At 47.6% G+C, this 18,180-nt stretch overlaps 1 protein-coding gene across 2 annotated transcripts in view; it reads right to left on the bottom strand.

Moving 5' to 3' along the window:
* The window catches only part of LOC120950127 (connectin-like), a 57,604-nt gene that overhangs the window by 20,537 nt on the left and 18,887 nt on the right, over positions 1-18,180 (bottom strand). Inside the window, exon 1 of one of the 2 annotated variants that reach the window (XM_049605806.1) lies at positions 9,308-10,164. The exons of the other annotated variant lie outside the window; for it this stretch is intronic. The gene's annotated coding sequence lies outside the window, so the exon portion shown is untranslated. Of the gene's footprint in view, positions 1-9,307; positions 10,165-18,180 lie in introns of those variants that run through there. 2 annotated transcript variants of the gene reach the window in all.

Genomic DNA, 18,180 nt, shown 5'->3' with positions numbered 1-18,180 from the left:
GTGGTGGCGCTTCATTAGAATGAAACCTCACGCGCAAATGTCAAACACGCTGACACGCGCGACCCCTCGCGGAAAGGAACGCGGGTACGGGAGGGGTGGGACGACACGATGTTGAATGCATGTTTCACGCGCCGCTCAATCATACGCGCGCACTTGCGCGCGAAGGGAATCGTTTTGTCGTGCGGGGGAAGCGCCCGGGCCAATGAACTTAAGGGCATGTTACAGTGGGTGTCAAACCGCGAGTGTGCAGCCGATTTTCCACCGGCAGGCAAATCGGATTTCAACAGCACACGATTTTTGCGGTCAAAATTGACACAAATTATGCTTGCATTGTACGGTTTGTTATGTTTTTGGTTTTTTTTTTTCAGTGTGACCCCGCCATTTACTAGTGGCACCTATTTTCGCAACGCACTGTACACAACCTTTTAAGTGTACAGTGTCCCCGGGGGGGCGAGTGGGGATTTGATAATGTCGCCTCTATTTGTCCTTTAAGCGTTTGTTCGTTCGACGCGACACGGCACGGCAGGTTGGATGCCGAGCCACCTTCCACTCCCCCGTTTTTCAACCATCCGCCATTCCACCGTAATTAAAAACGGTCACGTACGCGTTGAGCCCCGTAGAGTGCGCAGCCCGGTTGGATGGAGCACCGTTTACGCAGCAACGTGGAATGCATTTCTAGTATTGTAGGAGCAATATCTCCTACCCAACCCCCCCAACCACCACCACCCACTCACTCGTGCCAATTTGCTTTAATCGTTTTTTTGTTGCTTTCTTCCCATTGTTTCGGCTTGCTCCCTTATCGATTGTTAATGATCCTTTCTGTTTGTTGTCACTCAATAGCCGGGCGGCACGGACTCAATGACAAACATGTGTCAATGTGGGGTGGGGGTGTATGAGGCTTTTGAAATGAACCCACGCTCACTGCAATTAAATGTTGCGATGACCTTGTGAAGCACGCTGCGTCCGTTCCATTCGAATATGCCTCGCGGGCGCTATATCAATTGCATGGATGCAAATTTTCGTCCAACTACAACTTCTGCTATTGCTGCTGGTGGTCAATTCCAATATATTAACGAATACGTGTTGATTGCCGTCCAGTGGAGATCGGAGATTTTCCAGCCCAAGCGCCATCCCGCCAACCCGCGCCAAACCATAATGGCGCTAATGAGTCCTGGCAGCAAACATGACATACGCGGGAAACCGTGCTGTTGGTGCATGTTGCACGCGACGCAGCCCGTTAAGCTCAAGGACAGGCCGGTTCGTCACGGCACGAAGCGAATGCATAAATTAACAACACACAAACACACACGCACACTCAAGGGAGCTGTGGGTTTATACCTTTTTTCTTCCGTGAAGGCATTTTGTTTTTTTTTGGTGCCCATTTAATAATGAAAAAGAAACTGTGGAAAACATGATTCGAAGGAATGGTTAACCATAACAACGACGCGCCCATTTCGCTGGAGGTTGTAAAACAGGGAGTTGTTCGTTTTATTGCATGCCGATCTCACAACTGAGCACAAGCTGTCGATTAAGCGTAACCAATCGTTGAATTATGGACATGTAAGACCCCCGTGTCCTGAGCAGTGCTGCAAAATGTAACTGGCAATGTCATAACAAAATCTGACTGAAACAAAATCCATATCAGCGTCACGTACTCAATTGTGATAATCAGAGGTGATACTCAAAACGCTTCATGACATTTTTGCGTCATTAGTCATGACAAATTCCGGCTGAAACAAAATAATGTCAGCGTCACGAGCTCTACTGTGATGATCAGATGCGAGCCTAAAACGGTTGATGCGACCATCACATGCTTGGTGACATTGTATACAACCAACTCTTGGACAGTCACTGGGTCGCGACAACAGTCGGTGATCATCACGATGGTCAGCGGTTCCAAGAAACATACAGAACATGTTTTTTCTCTCTGTTTGACCCGACTGATAATCAAAACAGACAGAAGAGAGAAAGCATGCTGATTTTGTTGCTTATGCCCTCACACCAAGTATATTCCAAGAAAGTCGTGATTATCACCGACAAAAATGTCGTAACCAAGTGAGTGACCAAGAGTTGGGAGCTAATCAAAATGTCACCAAGCATTTGATTGATCCTCCAACTGTTTGAGTCTCGTCACTGGTCATCTCAGTTGTGTTCGTGAGCTGATTTGAGCTTCGTTTCAGTCATGTTGGTGTTTGAGTGTTGGTGACTGAAACAGTGGCATTTGGCAGCACTGTTCACAGCCAGAAAAAAGACAAGATTATGCGCCGGCATTAAACTAAGCTTGTCAGTCCTCTAACTGACTATCGCGTTGGATTCAAGAATTCGCATGTCGCAGTATCAGCAATGAGTATCAACCTACCACGGATATGTTCATTGTTTTCGTTTGTTGAAAATGTCACGATGCTCTTGACATTTTGCAGCACTAGTCTTGAGATCAATGTCCCGAAAACAAGAATTGTACGCTTCGGTTCGGTTGGTCCATCCTTGGTCTGGTGCCAATGGAAAAGCAGGCACCATCTTCATCGCCTGTCCGCCCACCGTGTACACTTCGCTGCCAGTCAAAAAATATTGATTCTTGATTGATTCTTTTTAGTTGTTCTGTCTTCGCATCAACCATGGCAATTGGCGATATGTAAGGCGTCCCAACGGCGTCCCCGTTCCAGGAATGTGTTTTCGAAACCATTAAGGGACAATGTTACCATGGGTTGCGCGCTGACATGATTTGGGTTGTTGGATTCGATGGAAGTGGATGGATGTAAAACGTCCCACACAGGTTAAAAGAACACACCAACGGTCGTTTGTGTGTGAGTCTGTGGGATGGGTGGGCCATCAAACTGATCAAGCAGAATGTGCACTGGGCTTTGGGCTGGGGAGGTTTGTTTACGTTCCATTATTTATAATTATTAATAGTTAACCAAATTTAATTGTTTTCCGACCCGTGCATACGTGTAGCACGTGCATCGTGGAACAGGGAGGCAAAGAGCAGGGCGCCTTCAACGTTTTTTCAATGCACTGTGTGTGGTGGGCAATTTCACTTCCCCTTTTGCTCCCGGTAAATGCGTTCGGGTTGAATGCACAATATCATCGGTAGCACACAGCACTGGTCGAGTACACACAAACAACCAAGCGCCTGGGAGGCTCATTGTGGGCTGCAGCCAATGCATACATTGGGTTTGGTTGTTTTTGGTCATTCTTGTGGGTGGTTTTGGGGTGGGCGCTGGGTTGCAGTATGCTGTGTTCATTAAATTAAATGGCTGGCGGGTAATCGATGGCCGTTAAATATTGACTGCGATAGCAAATGGTTCAGATTAAAGTAGTAAAAAAAAAGCCATGACATGAAACTGACTTTTATGTGTACAATTACAGCATTGTTGTTTTAATCGGCTCAGCGTCTTCCGGTGCACATCTCGGCACCCCTCTTACGCGCTCATTGCGCATCATAACCTACGCTTCATGATCCTATTCCTTCCTGTTCCTGATTGCCATAATGTTCTGACTGGCTCAACCCGCGCGTCTAAAACCAACCCCTCTTTGGAAAGGGAACCATGTTCGATGTTTCGTTATGTTTTGATTTCCCATTCCCGCAAATGTTTTGCCTTCCCATCCCGTTCAGCTTGGGGGGCTAAAGGGCAACACGGTTGAACGCAGCGATGTAAAAACATTTCATCAGCTCACCATAAATGCATCGCCCTTCGCCATCAACCCCCCGATCACGCAGCGGCCAGTGCAGGCGGTGCAGCATAGCCGCATTGTTTTTACTGCCAACGGGGACCGGCGGGGAGGCACCAAACCGGGGGGAGCGGTTGCTGCCGTAAACATTTGTAATTGAAACAATTGAACCTGGGAGCAGGGCCTGGTTTGGCTCGGTTTACCGCCTTACCGCCTCCGACAAAAGCAACGAAAAACAATGCACACACACACACGCACACCCACCAATAACAACAGACGAGGGCCCGTGCCTGACAGCGCCCAATGTTTGAAAATTCGGAAACGAAAGAAAGACTGGGGAAGCGAGGAAACAAAACTGCAGCCCGTCTGATGAAGCGAAACGTCGTCACCCGCGCCCATTCCTGAATGGTACACATGCACAAACGCACAAAAAAAGAAGCCAACCAGGCTCAGCCCGCAAGTCAACAATAAACACAAAACGCACCCATTTTCCGAAACGCATCGGGCCGGCCAACGACACGTAAAATATGCGCTCGATAAATCGGTAGATTTATTGGTCGCTTCCGGGCTTTTTTTGTCGTTGTTGCCGGACCATGCCCCTGTTGTAGGTTCGTTCCTGTCCCGCACGCATGTTTTCTAGGCGCACCCACGTACGGGCCCAATTTTAGGGGCAGAAAGGATGGGACCCTTAAAAAGGGTGGAAGTTGGTACGGGGTTTAATGTAATGTTTTTGTGTGCGAGTGTTGTTTTTTATTACTCGTTTGCATGTCACCACGAGGCAAATGCCGTTTGAATTCAGCTGACCGATCGTACCGAACATTAACGGCCGAGGGGGAGGGTTTGTGTTTTGGTTTGCGTTTTTGTGCCCAGAAATGCCTGAAGGTGTCTAAACTATGTACACTAATTCATGACAGCATCATGGTGGGTTATAATAGTTTGTTTTTGTGACTATTACAACGTGTTTTTTGTTATTTATTGTAGAATACAGGGTTGTCCAGGAGCTCTCATAGCTGTGGGACACTTAATTGACTCCGTGAAATGAACTTTATTCTTCCGTGAAATGATCTTATTGTAGAGGGAATTGGCCTCTATAGCAAGAGGCGAATGAGACCAATTGGAACTCAAAGTCAAGTCAAAGTCTCTATAGAAATAAAGGAGAAAAAAAACTCGATAGCACACTTGTTGGACAAATCCAATAGGAATTTCCAAGGAGCTTGTCCAAAAAGAATGCCATAGAGTCCAATTTCTATCATATGAAGTTCACTTCCCATAAGAAAGAGTCTAGGAAGTGTCCCACAACTATGAAAAGCCCTGGAAAACCCTGTAAATTGCTATACTGATTGTGTTCTCAGTCATTTCCATTATGTCCTTGTTCTTTTTAACCAGACAACAAATGTGTTTTAAGGAAAATCTTGTCTAAATCTGGAAATAAGCTTAAACTTTTGATTAATTTTAAACACACTTTAAGCGTACAGGGATTTTGATTAAAGCTTTCGTTAACAAAAAAGGATGCATTCACTCATTCGCTACAAATGTGTGTGGTTTACTCTCAACTGATTTGCCCAATACATTTGGGACAGCTCGCTGAAAAACGTTGCCACCCGTTCGGACTCAAAGTTTCAACTCCAAAACTCACGTGTCCCTTGCCCTTTCCATCATCATCATGTCTCTCCGTTGGCCCTGGAGGCGAGCAAGGGGAATGCACTTATTTAACGTCAGCTTAGTGATTTGTTTGCTTTTCCTCCCGGGGTTTTTTGACATCAACCATCCGCACCGCATTCAGCGTCCGCACGCACCTGTCAAAGCAAAAGCCGGCGCCCGGGCAACACAAACACACAGCCACACATGCACATGTCAGCATCCATAGATCCGAACGGCGGAAAACGCCCCGGGAAAACCGTACCGCGGGAGACGCAGTGGAGTAAAAATCACTTCCGAAAAAGCACACCGGCAGCGGATCGGGTTGACTTTGGCATCTCATTTTGGGGTGTCTGCCCCGACCAACGCGCCGCGCGTTGACGGGCCCGAATAAATCCCGCCAGGACAGTCGCACATTGCGCACAATATGCAATCGCTACTGCTCGAAATGCTCCAAATGCTGATCGTGAGTGTTCGAGTGGTTAATGCTGTTTCCGTACGGTGCTGTGCATACGCGAACATTACGCATTTCGGTGGTGTTGTTGGATGAATGTGTTTATGTGCGTCTGTCCGTTGCTAGAAATCCTCCTGTCGGCCCCTAGACGCATTGCTCCCTCTTTCGCCACCCACCGGCCCAGCGTCATTGTTTGTTTGCTTCGTTCGTTGCCTGCAAACCCAACGCACGCAAACCGGTACATATGGTTCGATAAATGGTGTATAGAAAATGTTGCCTTTTATGATCCTCCAACCGAACCCACCGGCCCCACGCTGCCGGCCACCGAACCACATAACCACAAAACGCCCCACTGTCAGCAGGCACACACACACACACGCACAAACAATCACGCAGACAGAACGGGGCACTGTCAAGGCAATGGGGTCCGTGCATGAGTCCGTGCGTGTTTATTATTATTATTTTCCACTATTTATGTTACTGGAAAAACATAGCCATTTATAAACGCGTTTTCCCCCCACCCTTTCCGCTTGGTGGGCCCTATAACGCGTGTGTGAGTGGAAGTGGGTTGAGGCATTCGGCAGCAACAAATCCCATAAACCCTACGGGCCCGATTGCTTCGGAATGTTTCAGGTTCATTTTTCTAAATACCCCGAGCGGCCCTCACACATAAACGCACGCGAGGCGGTGGCTCACATGTTTGGAAAATTGCTGACGGGCGGAGTTTTATGCTACCGGTACAGGAGTGTGAGTTTGTGTCTGTTTTTTTTTTTGCTCTAAAGAACCACCTCAATGCTTCAAATTCACTTGAAGAAAGAACTCCCCCAAACGGGGCCGCGTGGCGAGCGTGGAATCGAAATTGTGCGTGAAAATGTGATCTTATTTTGATGCGCCATTCCATTTATGCCTTCCTGTCCTGGTGCTCTGTGCTTGAACGCCATTTACGGAAACGGTAAAGTGCAGGAATCTTTTTGCTTATTTTCCCCCACCACGGAAATGAAAGGTAAAATAATTAAATGATTGAACCGCCCGATAGGCGCCATATTAGATTTGTGTGGCTGAAATTATTTTAATTAAATAAATGAGCTTTTTAATTTGTGCACGGCTGCGTCACGATTCCCTGTTCGTCGTTCGTGATGTTGTCCTGTGTCTAGCTTAGGTTAAATTACTTCTTTTTTTTTTTTTAAAAAAAGCACTACATTTAGCAACAACCACAGCCCACACTTTATGATTCACTTCATCATCATAATGCGAACATTAGGGCAAATCGGGTGCACGACGGCAGCACGCACGCAGCACAGAAACGGCCGCCCGGCTCACACGTGCGGTGTGAGCTGACTTTGCTCGCTGTGTGTCTCGCGGGAAATTTGGAAAAGTGCGGTTCTGTTTATAGGAACAATTATCGACCCAGTCGGGCGTGTGGGTTAAAGGGGAGCAGCAGCAGGCCACTATTCCCCGGTCGAATCAAGCGTCGGGCATTATGTATTGATATGCATGCGAAGAATGAAACGTTCGTCCGGAACGTGCTCAGTTTTGGGCATCATTTATGATAGAATCGTGCCCTATTCTTCTCTTTGTATCACTTTTCTCTTTCTCTCTCTCTCTCTATCTCTCTCTCTCTCTCTCCCTCTCTCTTCATCTGTATCTTTCCTTTATCTATTCTTCTAAATCATCACGGGAAGCCAAAGTCATCCCTCTGCACAGAAGAAAACGAGTTGCTCAAACCCCAAAAGGCAAACCGCGCAAGCACTATTTTTGGAATCGTTTTTCTTTCCAACGAAAACATTCCCCATTTTCCCCGGGAAGAAAAAAAACACAAAGCGGGCGGTAGTGGGCAGTGCAGAAAATAGGCAGCACCAGGTTCAGCAAGTTCAGATACTTATCGGGTTATGGTGCTGTGCCTGCAGCTGTTTCCACTTGCTGCTGCTGTTGCTCCTTGTTACACTCTCGCTCTCTCTCTCTCTCGCCCTCTCTCTTTCTCTCTCTCTCTCGCCCTCTCTCTTTCTCTCTCTCTCTCTCTCTCTCTCTCTCCCTCTTTCTCCATCTCTCTCTCGCTCTCGGTCGATATGGGCAGGTTGTAATGCACCACGCGATAATTACCTCCCATCTTTGCTGCACACAATCGACTAAATTATTCATTATTACTGCATCATCTGCATCTTTCGCGCTTTCGTGCTGCCGCGTAGTTGCATTCACGCCGCGCTGCTGGTACGAGCGGTACGGGGGGGGGGGGGGGAGAACTCTCCGCGGCGACCGAACCGAATGGAACATAATTCTATTGCAATGACCTACTCGTTTGCCACCCGTTTTTGCTTCTTGCTTGCCACAGCGAAAGGGCATAAGCATAAGGTTTAGTTGCGCACACACACACACACACACACACACACACACACACACACACACACACACACAAAGCGAAATCTACACGGAACGCAAAAGTGCAGCACATTCTGGAGGAGCCGTTTTACGTTCTTTGCGCGCGAGTATTTATGGTGCGAGTTCTTGATCAGCAAAAGAAATCGGTGTGCCAGTTGCTCGGGGGGAGCCTGCTGGCTGTACGAATGCAGTTGCAGCTCCCCTCGCTGTGGGTCCCGTGAGACAAGAGGCAGACCAAAAAAAAAAACAAATAAAAAGGGAAAGATATACAGTTGATACGGAGGATGTGGTGCGGCTAACTTTTTAGCGCGTGTTTGCAGCATGACTGTACGTGCAAAGCAGCTGCTTTAAAAACGGGGGAAAAGTTTGTGTGTGTGTGCGTGTGGAATTTATATCGCTCGTGATTACTTTAACGAACGGGAGAGTTTCAATACGGGCACCGTGGGTCGTTAGCGATGGTCGGAGGGTTCATTTGGAGCAATTAAAACTGGTCAACTCTCGATATGGTTCGGTCGGTTCGTTCGCCAGCAGTGAAGGAGCAAGTCGCATATTGAATGCAATTAATTTACTGTACCATCTTGAGATTGTGTGCATTGGTGAGGGTTAATTCGTAGCACTTCTATGACGATTCTTGTTTAGGATTAAATTGTTTGCGCAGAAAAGGTCATCTGTTCAATTTGATTCACATAACTTTGAACAAACACGATTGTAACTCCAAAAAGCGCCACAGCTAAGGCTTATTGAACCGTAACATATGCAACCGATACAGTAAGTATGGCAATGTTTTGTCTAAACGCAACCGAGTTGACACAATTTTCCACTGTTACGACTTCTACAGACATCCAATTAGTCACCCATTGCTGGGAGCCTTACGCCTGTACGTAAAGTAATCCACCGGCAATCCTTCTAAACCGTATCCTCACAACCGTAGAGCTCCGTACGGCCCAGTTCAGCTTTAAAGAACCATCGTCTCCCCATCGTCTGCCTTAAACAAATTCCAACTGACATCATTTCGTCGCACTGTCGCCCCGTGGTAGCAGTGCAACTTTAAACATCGTTCCTAACATTTCCATCATTTATCAGGCGTGACGTTTTCGTTCCTTGGCGGAAAATCTCAAAACCTCTTCCTCCCCTCGGTTGGTGGTGTTATGTCAGATCGGTTTAGTTTACCTCTTGATACACTGGATCGTGCCGTACCCGCAACCACCCGCGCGACCACCACTCGATGGCGCACCGATATCCTTATCCTTTCAGTCGTGGCTGGCAGCAATGTTTTTTGTGTTGTTTCCTTTCCTGCCCAGCAAAGCTCTTTCACACTTGTTTCACACTTCTCTCTAGCCGGAGCCGTTAACTAGCTTTGCCTTATCACACCATCAAACAAACACACGCACTGCAACATACGTAATCGTACACAATCACACACACAATTCTTCAGAGCGGCGAGGGGAAAAAAGCTTTTCCACCGAGGTTTGTTGTGTTTCTGCTAGTGGGAAATAGGTGGAAAGCTTGGTGGTGATTTATTTGCTAGCACTAGTGCCACCGCCGACACCAAATATCGTTCAAACACAAAGCACACACACACAATCACACACACACACACGAGGGCACTGGTTGGGTTTGCTTAAAGTTGTCACGCGATCGATAGCTGGCGGATAAAATATCATTTACGCCACAATTCACACACGTGTTAGGGTTGTTTTGTATTACAATATATTTGTATCGTTATTTTCGCTCACTAAGATTTCAAATTTCCTTTTACAAAATTTAAAGATTGGTCGCTTACTGTTTGTACCACCGAACGGGCATTAAATCACACTCTACACAAAACCTTTTGGAAAGAAAAAAAAAACCGTAAAAACCACAACCGTCGATCGATGGTCGATCCGGCTTTTGCCGCGAAAAATACTCTCGTCCACACGTTTGACGGCACGCACGCACACAAAAACCGGGACGCGGTGGAAAACGGGTTGTTCGAGATCGCTCCGCACGCACAGCTTCTACGGGACTAAACGCGATTGCCGCGCGCTCCAGGACGCGTACTTTGTTTCGGCACAGGCATCACATACCCAAGCAGGCGTCTGCAGCGATGAGCGCTCTCTCGCCAAACGCGCGCTCTCTCTCCCTCTCATTTGCTTACTCTCTCTCACACACTGACAGCGGCAGCTCGCTTTTGCAGCTTTCTCTTGCTGTCGCTCTCTCCTTCGCTCCCACCACCGTACGGGCTCTCTGCGCATTGCAGTCGAAGAAAGCAGTTCCTTTCTCTGTCGCTCGGCTAGGGTACGGGACGACCCATTATCGCTCCTTCTCAGTCGCTTTTAATTTCCCGTTTTTTATGGCCAGCTTTTCCACCAAGACGATGACGATCAAAGCCTTTTTCTCTGAATAATAGTTTACATTTTCAAATGCTCTCGCTCTCTCACAGTCTTCGGGTTTTGGTGGCATTTGCTCAATGTTTGCATTCCAACCTTCTCTAGCGTGCGTGGGAGCCCACATAGCAGGGCACTATTAACCTTTTCACTCACTCCCTTTTGAAAAGCCCGTCAGACAGCGTGGAATGTGTTAGAAAATGATGTTCGTTCTTAACAACAACAAAAAATGACAATTTTCACGCATTTTACAACAGCACACAGGTAGAGAAGCATTTCTGACGCTGTAGATAGCAAGGTGAATCGAAAGCTGCAGGTATGTTCGGCGGGAATTAATTTCCTCCGTATCTTGTGGCTTTGTCTTCCCGTTGGCAATGGTTGCCGTTTTTCGAATGCACCGAACCATCATTATCCTTAACCTTTGGTACGGGTACATGTTCGAACGCTCGGCAACAAGGAATAACACCGAGCGAATGCGGTGTAACGTGAACATGTACGTGTAAAACGTTAAGCAGCGATCGAATGGGGCTAAAGATCTGCCTAAGGGAGTGCTGTGCACTGCCAAGAGGTGCACGCAGTGGAACGTGGAATAGATACTATTTCCGAACCCCCCCCCCCCTGTTTGCCAGCTTCCTCGTACCTCCCGTTTCGGGGCAAAGATATTGCAATTTAAGCGTGCGATTAAACGAACCATCATTTGCATTTCCAGCGAGGAATGCTCATTTCGAAACGCTCCAGCGTCTGTGGCCACATCGTTCATCGGGACCGGGGAACGAGCCCGCTCACAGGCAAAGCGAAGGGTGTACTTTTGCATCACAGCTCACCGGTAAAGTCATCAGTTCGCCCGGGAGTTCACCGTACTTAGGAGAGCCTCGTTCATTACCTTGGCTGTAGGTCGGTGTAAGCGTAACATCGCCTGGGACTCGAAAGGTTTGGGACCTGCTCATCGGTCCGATTTCTTTCCCTCCTGCTTCGGTCACACCTGTGTAGTGAGTGTCGGAGCAGGTAGCAGGCAGGTCGCATCCTGCAAACAACAAACCGTGTACGTCTTCACTCTGGGAAAGATCTAATGGTACAACCTCATGGTCAAATAGGGGTTTTTGAAATTCTTCTCGACTTTCAAGACCGGTGCGGTGCGTTTTTTTTACAAACCCTTGGAGCGAACAACGAAGTAGAATAAAACGAGGAAGCAAACCGGGCAAAGTAAAACCTCCAACACTTACACTTTGGTGAAGAAATGTTCCTTCAACTAGCCGAAAGGAAACGAACAGCCCAGCAAAGGCTCGAGTCCATTTGGGCCAGAAGTTCACTCAGACTTCAACTGCGGTTACTGCGGGCTGAATTCGGTTGCGGTTGTTGGCAAAGGTGAAGGACATACGCCAGAGCTCGGCCCACCCTAAATGGAGGCTTTTGTGGCCGGTGCAAAGTTTCTTAAAAATAGGCGAATGAATTTTTCATCGGGAGAAAGTTACCGTCCGAGGGATGTTGTTAATACTGTGACACGAGGTAGCAGTAGTGTGCGGGGGAGTTTCTTCGCTAAAGGATAAGACATTCTTTGCAAAGGTATTGGCGACGTGAAATCTGTTCGAGGAAAAGGAATCAATTAAATCAGCAAACAAAAACATGAATAATAGATCCCTCCTTCTCACTTCCCCGCGTGCCATACTGCATATAACCGTGTTCGCTAAACAATGTTGGAAACACTCCACTCCGGTGGCACTTGTTTGTTGTACGATTGTTTCAATTTAAAATCTGCCATCTTCACGACATCTTCCCCCCCTCCTCAAAAGCATCTTCCTGCCGTGGAACATAAAAATACATCGAGTGCAATTTTACTCACTTCAGCGAAATAGAATGTCTACTTTCGGCTCTAGCTTTGAAATCGAAATTTATGCTCCTGGAAAAAAAAATCAACTGAAACCCCAAAATCCGAGAACGTTTTCCTCTGCTGCCCGGGCGGGCACCCTCATTGTGGAGACGAAATTTAATTCGGCTTGCATCCCGCTGGCAAGATGTGTGGCTGTGTGGGAAGGAGAGCGGGCGGGACCAGCAGCAGCAGCAGTGAACACACGGGGTTAACGCTAGGCAACGGCGAGGACTTACCATCGTCGCTGAAAATCTCGTACGGCGACATCGCGACGTACCGTAGCGTGGACAATGTGCGTCTTTCAGCTTGCAAGGGTACCGCTGCCGAAGAGCAGCAGAGGGGAAAAACTAATAATTCCTAACAAGACCGTGCCCGGTTCGTACCATGCTCTTGCGCTTGCGGGAAATGTGGCCCGCCCGGTTCGGTAGAGCGCAGTTCTTCGGGATGTACTTGGGAATTGTGGTTTTATTGAGACTAGCCACGTGGTTTACAAGCAGCCCTGTTCAAAGATGGACTGGCAGTGGGAGAAACGACAGGGCAGGGTAAGAAGTTTATGGTTTCTTTGACCCCCCCGCGCGCGCTCCTTCGCCCGAATGGAGCGTCCACCGTTGCCTGACAAATTATCAATTATTGCTTTTTGCCTGACGGTGGATATAAAAATTGTTTAACGATTTTTCACTACCCAAGCTCGGCCGATGGTGGAAATCTGGTGTGATACGCACTGAAATCCGTTGCTGTGAAGCCAACAAGCGCCAGCCGAAATCAAGTGCTGTTTCGCTTGCGTTCGCTTTACCGCACAAAAACCGTTCCCCAAGGCGCTGGCGCGGCAGTCGTTTAACGTACTCAAACAATCGCCCTCCGTTGTTGGGCGTAAAAGACATCGTTTGGTGTCATAATTCCATGCTCAGCTACAGCTCATAATCTGCTTGTTATGTGCATTGTGCTTATGCCCGTTTGTATGTGTATATGTGTGTGTGCATGCATGCATGCGTGTGTCGTGTCACCAGCCATGCTCGACGGGTTTTCTTCTAACTCTCAAATGAAGCGTAAAATTAGTCGTCCGAACTAATTACTCGGGCATGGGCCGTTCCACATCCGCCGTCCGACTGCCACCCCGGGTCGGCGGGTGAAAATTGACCGTTTTGGAGGCCGATTTGGTTTAGGGTTTGGCCGATTCTGCGGGTTCGGTGAAGCAGCAGTAACTGTGCGTCCGGAGAAACTGCCCGTTATTGCCGATTAATTGAAAGCGACTCAGATTTGTGGTAAGGGAGGAAGCGGGAAAAAGGGGGATATTCTTCGTTGCATAACGACAGTGGTTAGAGTGTGCAAGCAGGTCCTTTGCGGTAGGGTGGGTGCGGAGTTGCCAAAGAGAAAGTACAGCCCAAGCAATGCACATAAAATGGGGTGTACGGTGGAAACAATGTGCTGGCGCTGGACAATGCATGTCTAGTACGAATTGTGGGTTCTGGTGTGGGATTATCCGATATTTTTAAACGATGTTTTACCGAGAATTGTGCCATGTTTGAGCTTTTTATACAGCATTTGTAAGGGCTGAAAGATATGTGGAAAATATTCAATAGATGTAGTTTGATTCATTTTTGAGTTTTTCGATGAAATTGGAGCAGGTTGTGTTGAAATATATGTTATGTAATAATTTCATCTGAATTGGCATAAATGAACATTTTTCAGAGGAATTTAGCCTGCAATTCTTAGCTATTATTACTGGAACAAAAATGCGGGTAGGTGGTTATTTCAATTACGTTGAATTTAGAGTTACACACTTGATGTTATCAATTGTAAGAAATGAAATCCGTTCTTTTTTGTGTTGTAAATCATTTAAACCATATCCACTTCCATCCGAATTTTGACCCTTTCGTTGCGATCGATTGCACCACTGTCCTTGCGCTAGAGTTCACTCTCCAAGGAATGCGAATGCGACAATCCGTCGTCAGCGGTACGCATCCGACTGCAATTTCTCCCGCTCTCACCCAACCGCCAGATGGTGGGCCACAATAACCATTCCACACCGTCCCCTTTCTGCTTGCCGGGCCCCTTTCCCTATACACTCGCCCGCTCCGAACATATGTAAATGATTTTCCGCGTTAATTGATAATGAATTATGAGTGCATTGTGTCAGTTCTTTTACGATCCTGCGGGTGCACTTGCGCCGCGTGCGTCACTCGGGCTCGGTGCGTCTGTTCGCGATGGCGGGTCGGACGGATGGATGAATGACAATAATGATAAGTGCGTGTGCGTGTGAGTGGGTTTATTATTTCGATGCTGCAAGCTTCCCCGGGCCGGCGCACGAATGCAAACCGCCGTAAGGGGACAGGCATATCATGTAACAGCATAATTTCCGGGCCCCCGGAGTCGACGGTCAACAGCGGCATGATGCGGATGAGGGTGAAATCATTCCCTGATTGATGCTCGACACGACAAGAGATACAGGAGTCTGCAAGAAGATACTGCATGCCGGAATGGGTAGGGATGGGTTGAGCACATAATGTTGCGCATGTTGTGCTCCGTGCCGTGTGGGAGCTTTCAACTTCACCACCCGAAATCCGACACAAAGCTTCGATACAAAGGCAGGACGAAGAGATGGTGGTTGGTTTTGGGAAGGGATTCGCCCCAGTTGCGGCATTGGAACGTCCCGGCGGCTCGGAGACCGGTTCGGTAGGACCGCTGTCATATGCCACTCAGGGTGGCCCGGCGCAGTCTATCGAATTTGCCTGTGCCGAATCGTCCGCTGCCAATTGTTTGATTGATTTGTACCCCTTTCCTCGCTACCTCGGCAAGCACCTTCACTTTCCCCGGCCAATCTGGCCAGAAAACGGTGCTTGGAGTGGTGCGCCCACTGCTCCGGACCCGCACCACCGACCAGGGCACGCTCGAGAACAATGCGGCATCATTAATCCAGCTGTCAATGTTAATTTGATAGCCATTTTAGATCCCGGCCAAAGCGCAAGCAATCAACTTGTGACGCGCCAAGCGGGATTTAATTAAACCCTGATCCGTCCGTCCATCCGTCCGCTCGGTGCCGCAGTGTGCCGAACACAGCCCGAAACCCTATCCCTGTTTAGATGGCAGCCTCTGGGTAGGAGACGTTCCGGAGCAGTGACACAAGGAGGGTGGCTTTTTTTTGTTATTTTGAGTGTTAGTCCTCCGAGCAAATCAATAAATAAAAATCAGGATTTGTCATAAAAATATGTTCTCTTCGGGGAGTTGTCACGGAGAAAACAAGCAATCCACACTGGAAGACGTTCCCTTGAGGGGTAATGTTTTTGTAACCCTCGGGAAAGACTTTTGACTCTATCGGGCCCTTCTCTGTCTCTCTGTTTCCCTCGCTCTTCTTCCACTTCCTTCTGAAAAGCGTTAGGAAGCGCTACGCAGTGACACAAATCATTAGCTTCTCTAACTAGCGGCCTATTTGTCAGATCCCATCCTATCCCCGCAACTCCCATGCCATATTTCCTGTACACTCTACAGCCTGCCTGACATTCCACCAGCGGTGGTGGGCGAGGTGTTATTTGTAGTGTTCAATATTTACCCCGTCCGGCAGAAGGTTACACCATGGCAAAAAGGGGTTCCGCTTCGGCACCGAGCTGAGTCGGGTGTTGTGTACACCTGCACACAGCCCATCCCCGTAATGGCAGGTGTATTGGGTGGCCTTGCTCGTCCCGCTCATCTTTCTCCGTACCTTGTTAGCTGCAGGTTTGTGCGGAAGGATCACCTTTAAAGATTTATTGCTGCAGGGAAGGTATGCAAAACAGAAAACCACCGATTCGGGAAGCACCCGAAGGACGGAAACAGAAAAGCGAGAAGGGACAGTTTTTAAGGCTGCCCGAGAAATCCATTCACTGGTCGAACAGGCTAATGTCGAGCATATTGGAACAGGTACCGGCGTGGCAATTCTTCTCGCCAAAGGCATCGCAGGCCAAACCCACCGCCAACGCCTGCTGTAACGTCTTCCACCACCGGTAAGGTGTGCGGCAGGATCTGCAACAACAACAACGGCAACAGCAAGCAAAAAAAACTGAACCGACCCATACGTCAAGGGATCGGATGGTAGCATTCTGACAAAATTCGTCAAGCAGAACAAAAGGTCTGCGCTAAAGGTCTGCGCAAATGAGAAGGATGCAGAAGTAGCAGCAGCAGCAGCCAAAAATGGACTAAAAGGGAGAAGGATCGACACGGGGACACTCACACACACACACTCGTACATGAGCAAACCCCACGGAAGGATGTCATCTTTGGCCGGCGAAGCGTGAAAAGTGTTCTACCTGTGTGCTTTTCTTTTTCGGTGTCTGTCTGTTCCCAAAGCAATCCAACACGCAGTGCTAAAACAAACGCACACTGGCCCAAAGGCAAAGGTACCAAAGGTTGTGTGGCAGTTGGACGCAAGGTAGTCAAAACCCCGCACAAACCTGGAAGCGTACAAACGAAGATGTTCGGGCTCGTAAAATGATGCTGGTAAATCAAACATGCCCTGACCTGGGACCTGAATCTAGGGGCAGGAGTACGCAGGCAGTTTGGTTTTTAACTTCATGTCTTTCTCTCTCTCTCATACTCACTTTCGTCTTCTAAACGGTTGCTGTGGCGGTTGTTTCGGGTTCGAAAAACCAACAAAGCACAAAGGTCTACAGCTAGCAACGATGGCCCGGTCCAAGTGTGTGACGACCCAAACCGGCAATGTACGGAGCAGAGAGTTTATGGTGCGGTCTATAAACAATTTTAAATCACACCAACTGGTGTAACATAAACGTTCAAATCACCGTGCCCCGATTGATGGGTGTATTAAATGTTTGGGCTGCCATGGGTGACTCTGGTCCTGTAGAGCCCTGTTCCTACACACTGGTGGGGAGGGGCACCAGCGTTAATAAGATTGTTTAATCGTTGGTCACAAACAGGACGGCGTATGCAACTGTTTCGTGGGGGTCGGTTTGTATGGTCGTAAAAAACATTGCTCACTGTTGATTGAATTTTGTTCGCAGAGAGCGCTTATCGACCATTCAGCGTGTGTTCCTTTGCATAACATTTACTGAAGATTAGCTTCGGTTGAATTTTAAAGCAAAGTTGGATGTCATGCGACATGCACAAAAATGTAAAAAAAATATTTTTAAACTTGCTTTCTTTTATTTTCATATTGTTGCATTTACAGGGTTTCTCTAGCCAACTCAACACTAAAAGGGTCATTCATAATCCTTAAAATCCCACATCAAAACAATAAAATGAGTGTTGAACGTACACAAAGCAACCAATGACCAATCATTCGAGTATCTCTTGTTATTGTTCAAATGCATTTTACAAGTGATGGGAAAATTGAGTTTTCATCGGAATCAATTCCGGCTAGTTCCGATGTTTTCTGGAATAGATTCCTGATAGTAGAATCAATTTCCGAAATAAGCTCCAGAATAGAAATCGGCTCCGGAATCATAGTCAGTTCCGGAATCGGAATCGTCTCCGGAATGGGAATTGGCTCCGAAATCGGAGTCAGTTTTGACATCTTAATAAGAATGTTTAGGTCCAATGTTGCTATGTATTGATCCAAAGATCCGCAAAGAATCCAAATTTACTTGTAAACGATCATTTCTCATGGACATTCCCAGACTGATTTCGCTTCTGCAACTTCTTATTTCAATTCAAAAACTGATTCTCATTCTGGAGCTGATTCCCATTCTGGAGTCAATTCTGATTCCGTTATCGGATCAAATTGCGATACCCAGGTCAATTTCGATTCAGGAACCGATTCTGATTCCGGTGCCGATTCCAATTCCGGAATCGATTCCGGAGCCAACTCTGGAATCTGGCTC

Source organism: Anopheles coluzzii, chromosome 2 (genome assembly GCF_943734685.1).
Source record: "Anopheles coluzzii chromosome 2, AcolN3, whole genome shotgun sequence".
Lineage (NCBI taxonomy): Eukaryota > Metazoa > Arthropoda > Insecta > Diptera > Culicidae > Anopheles > Anopheles coluzzii.
This window is presented reverse-complemented; position numbering and strand designations above follow the sequence as displayed.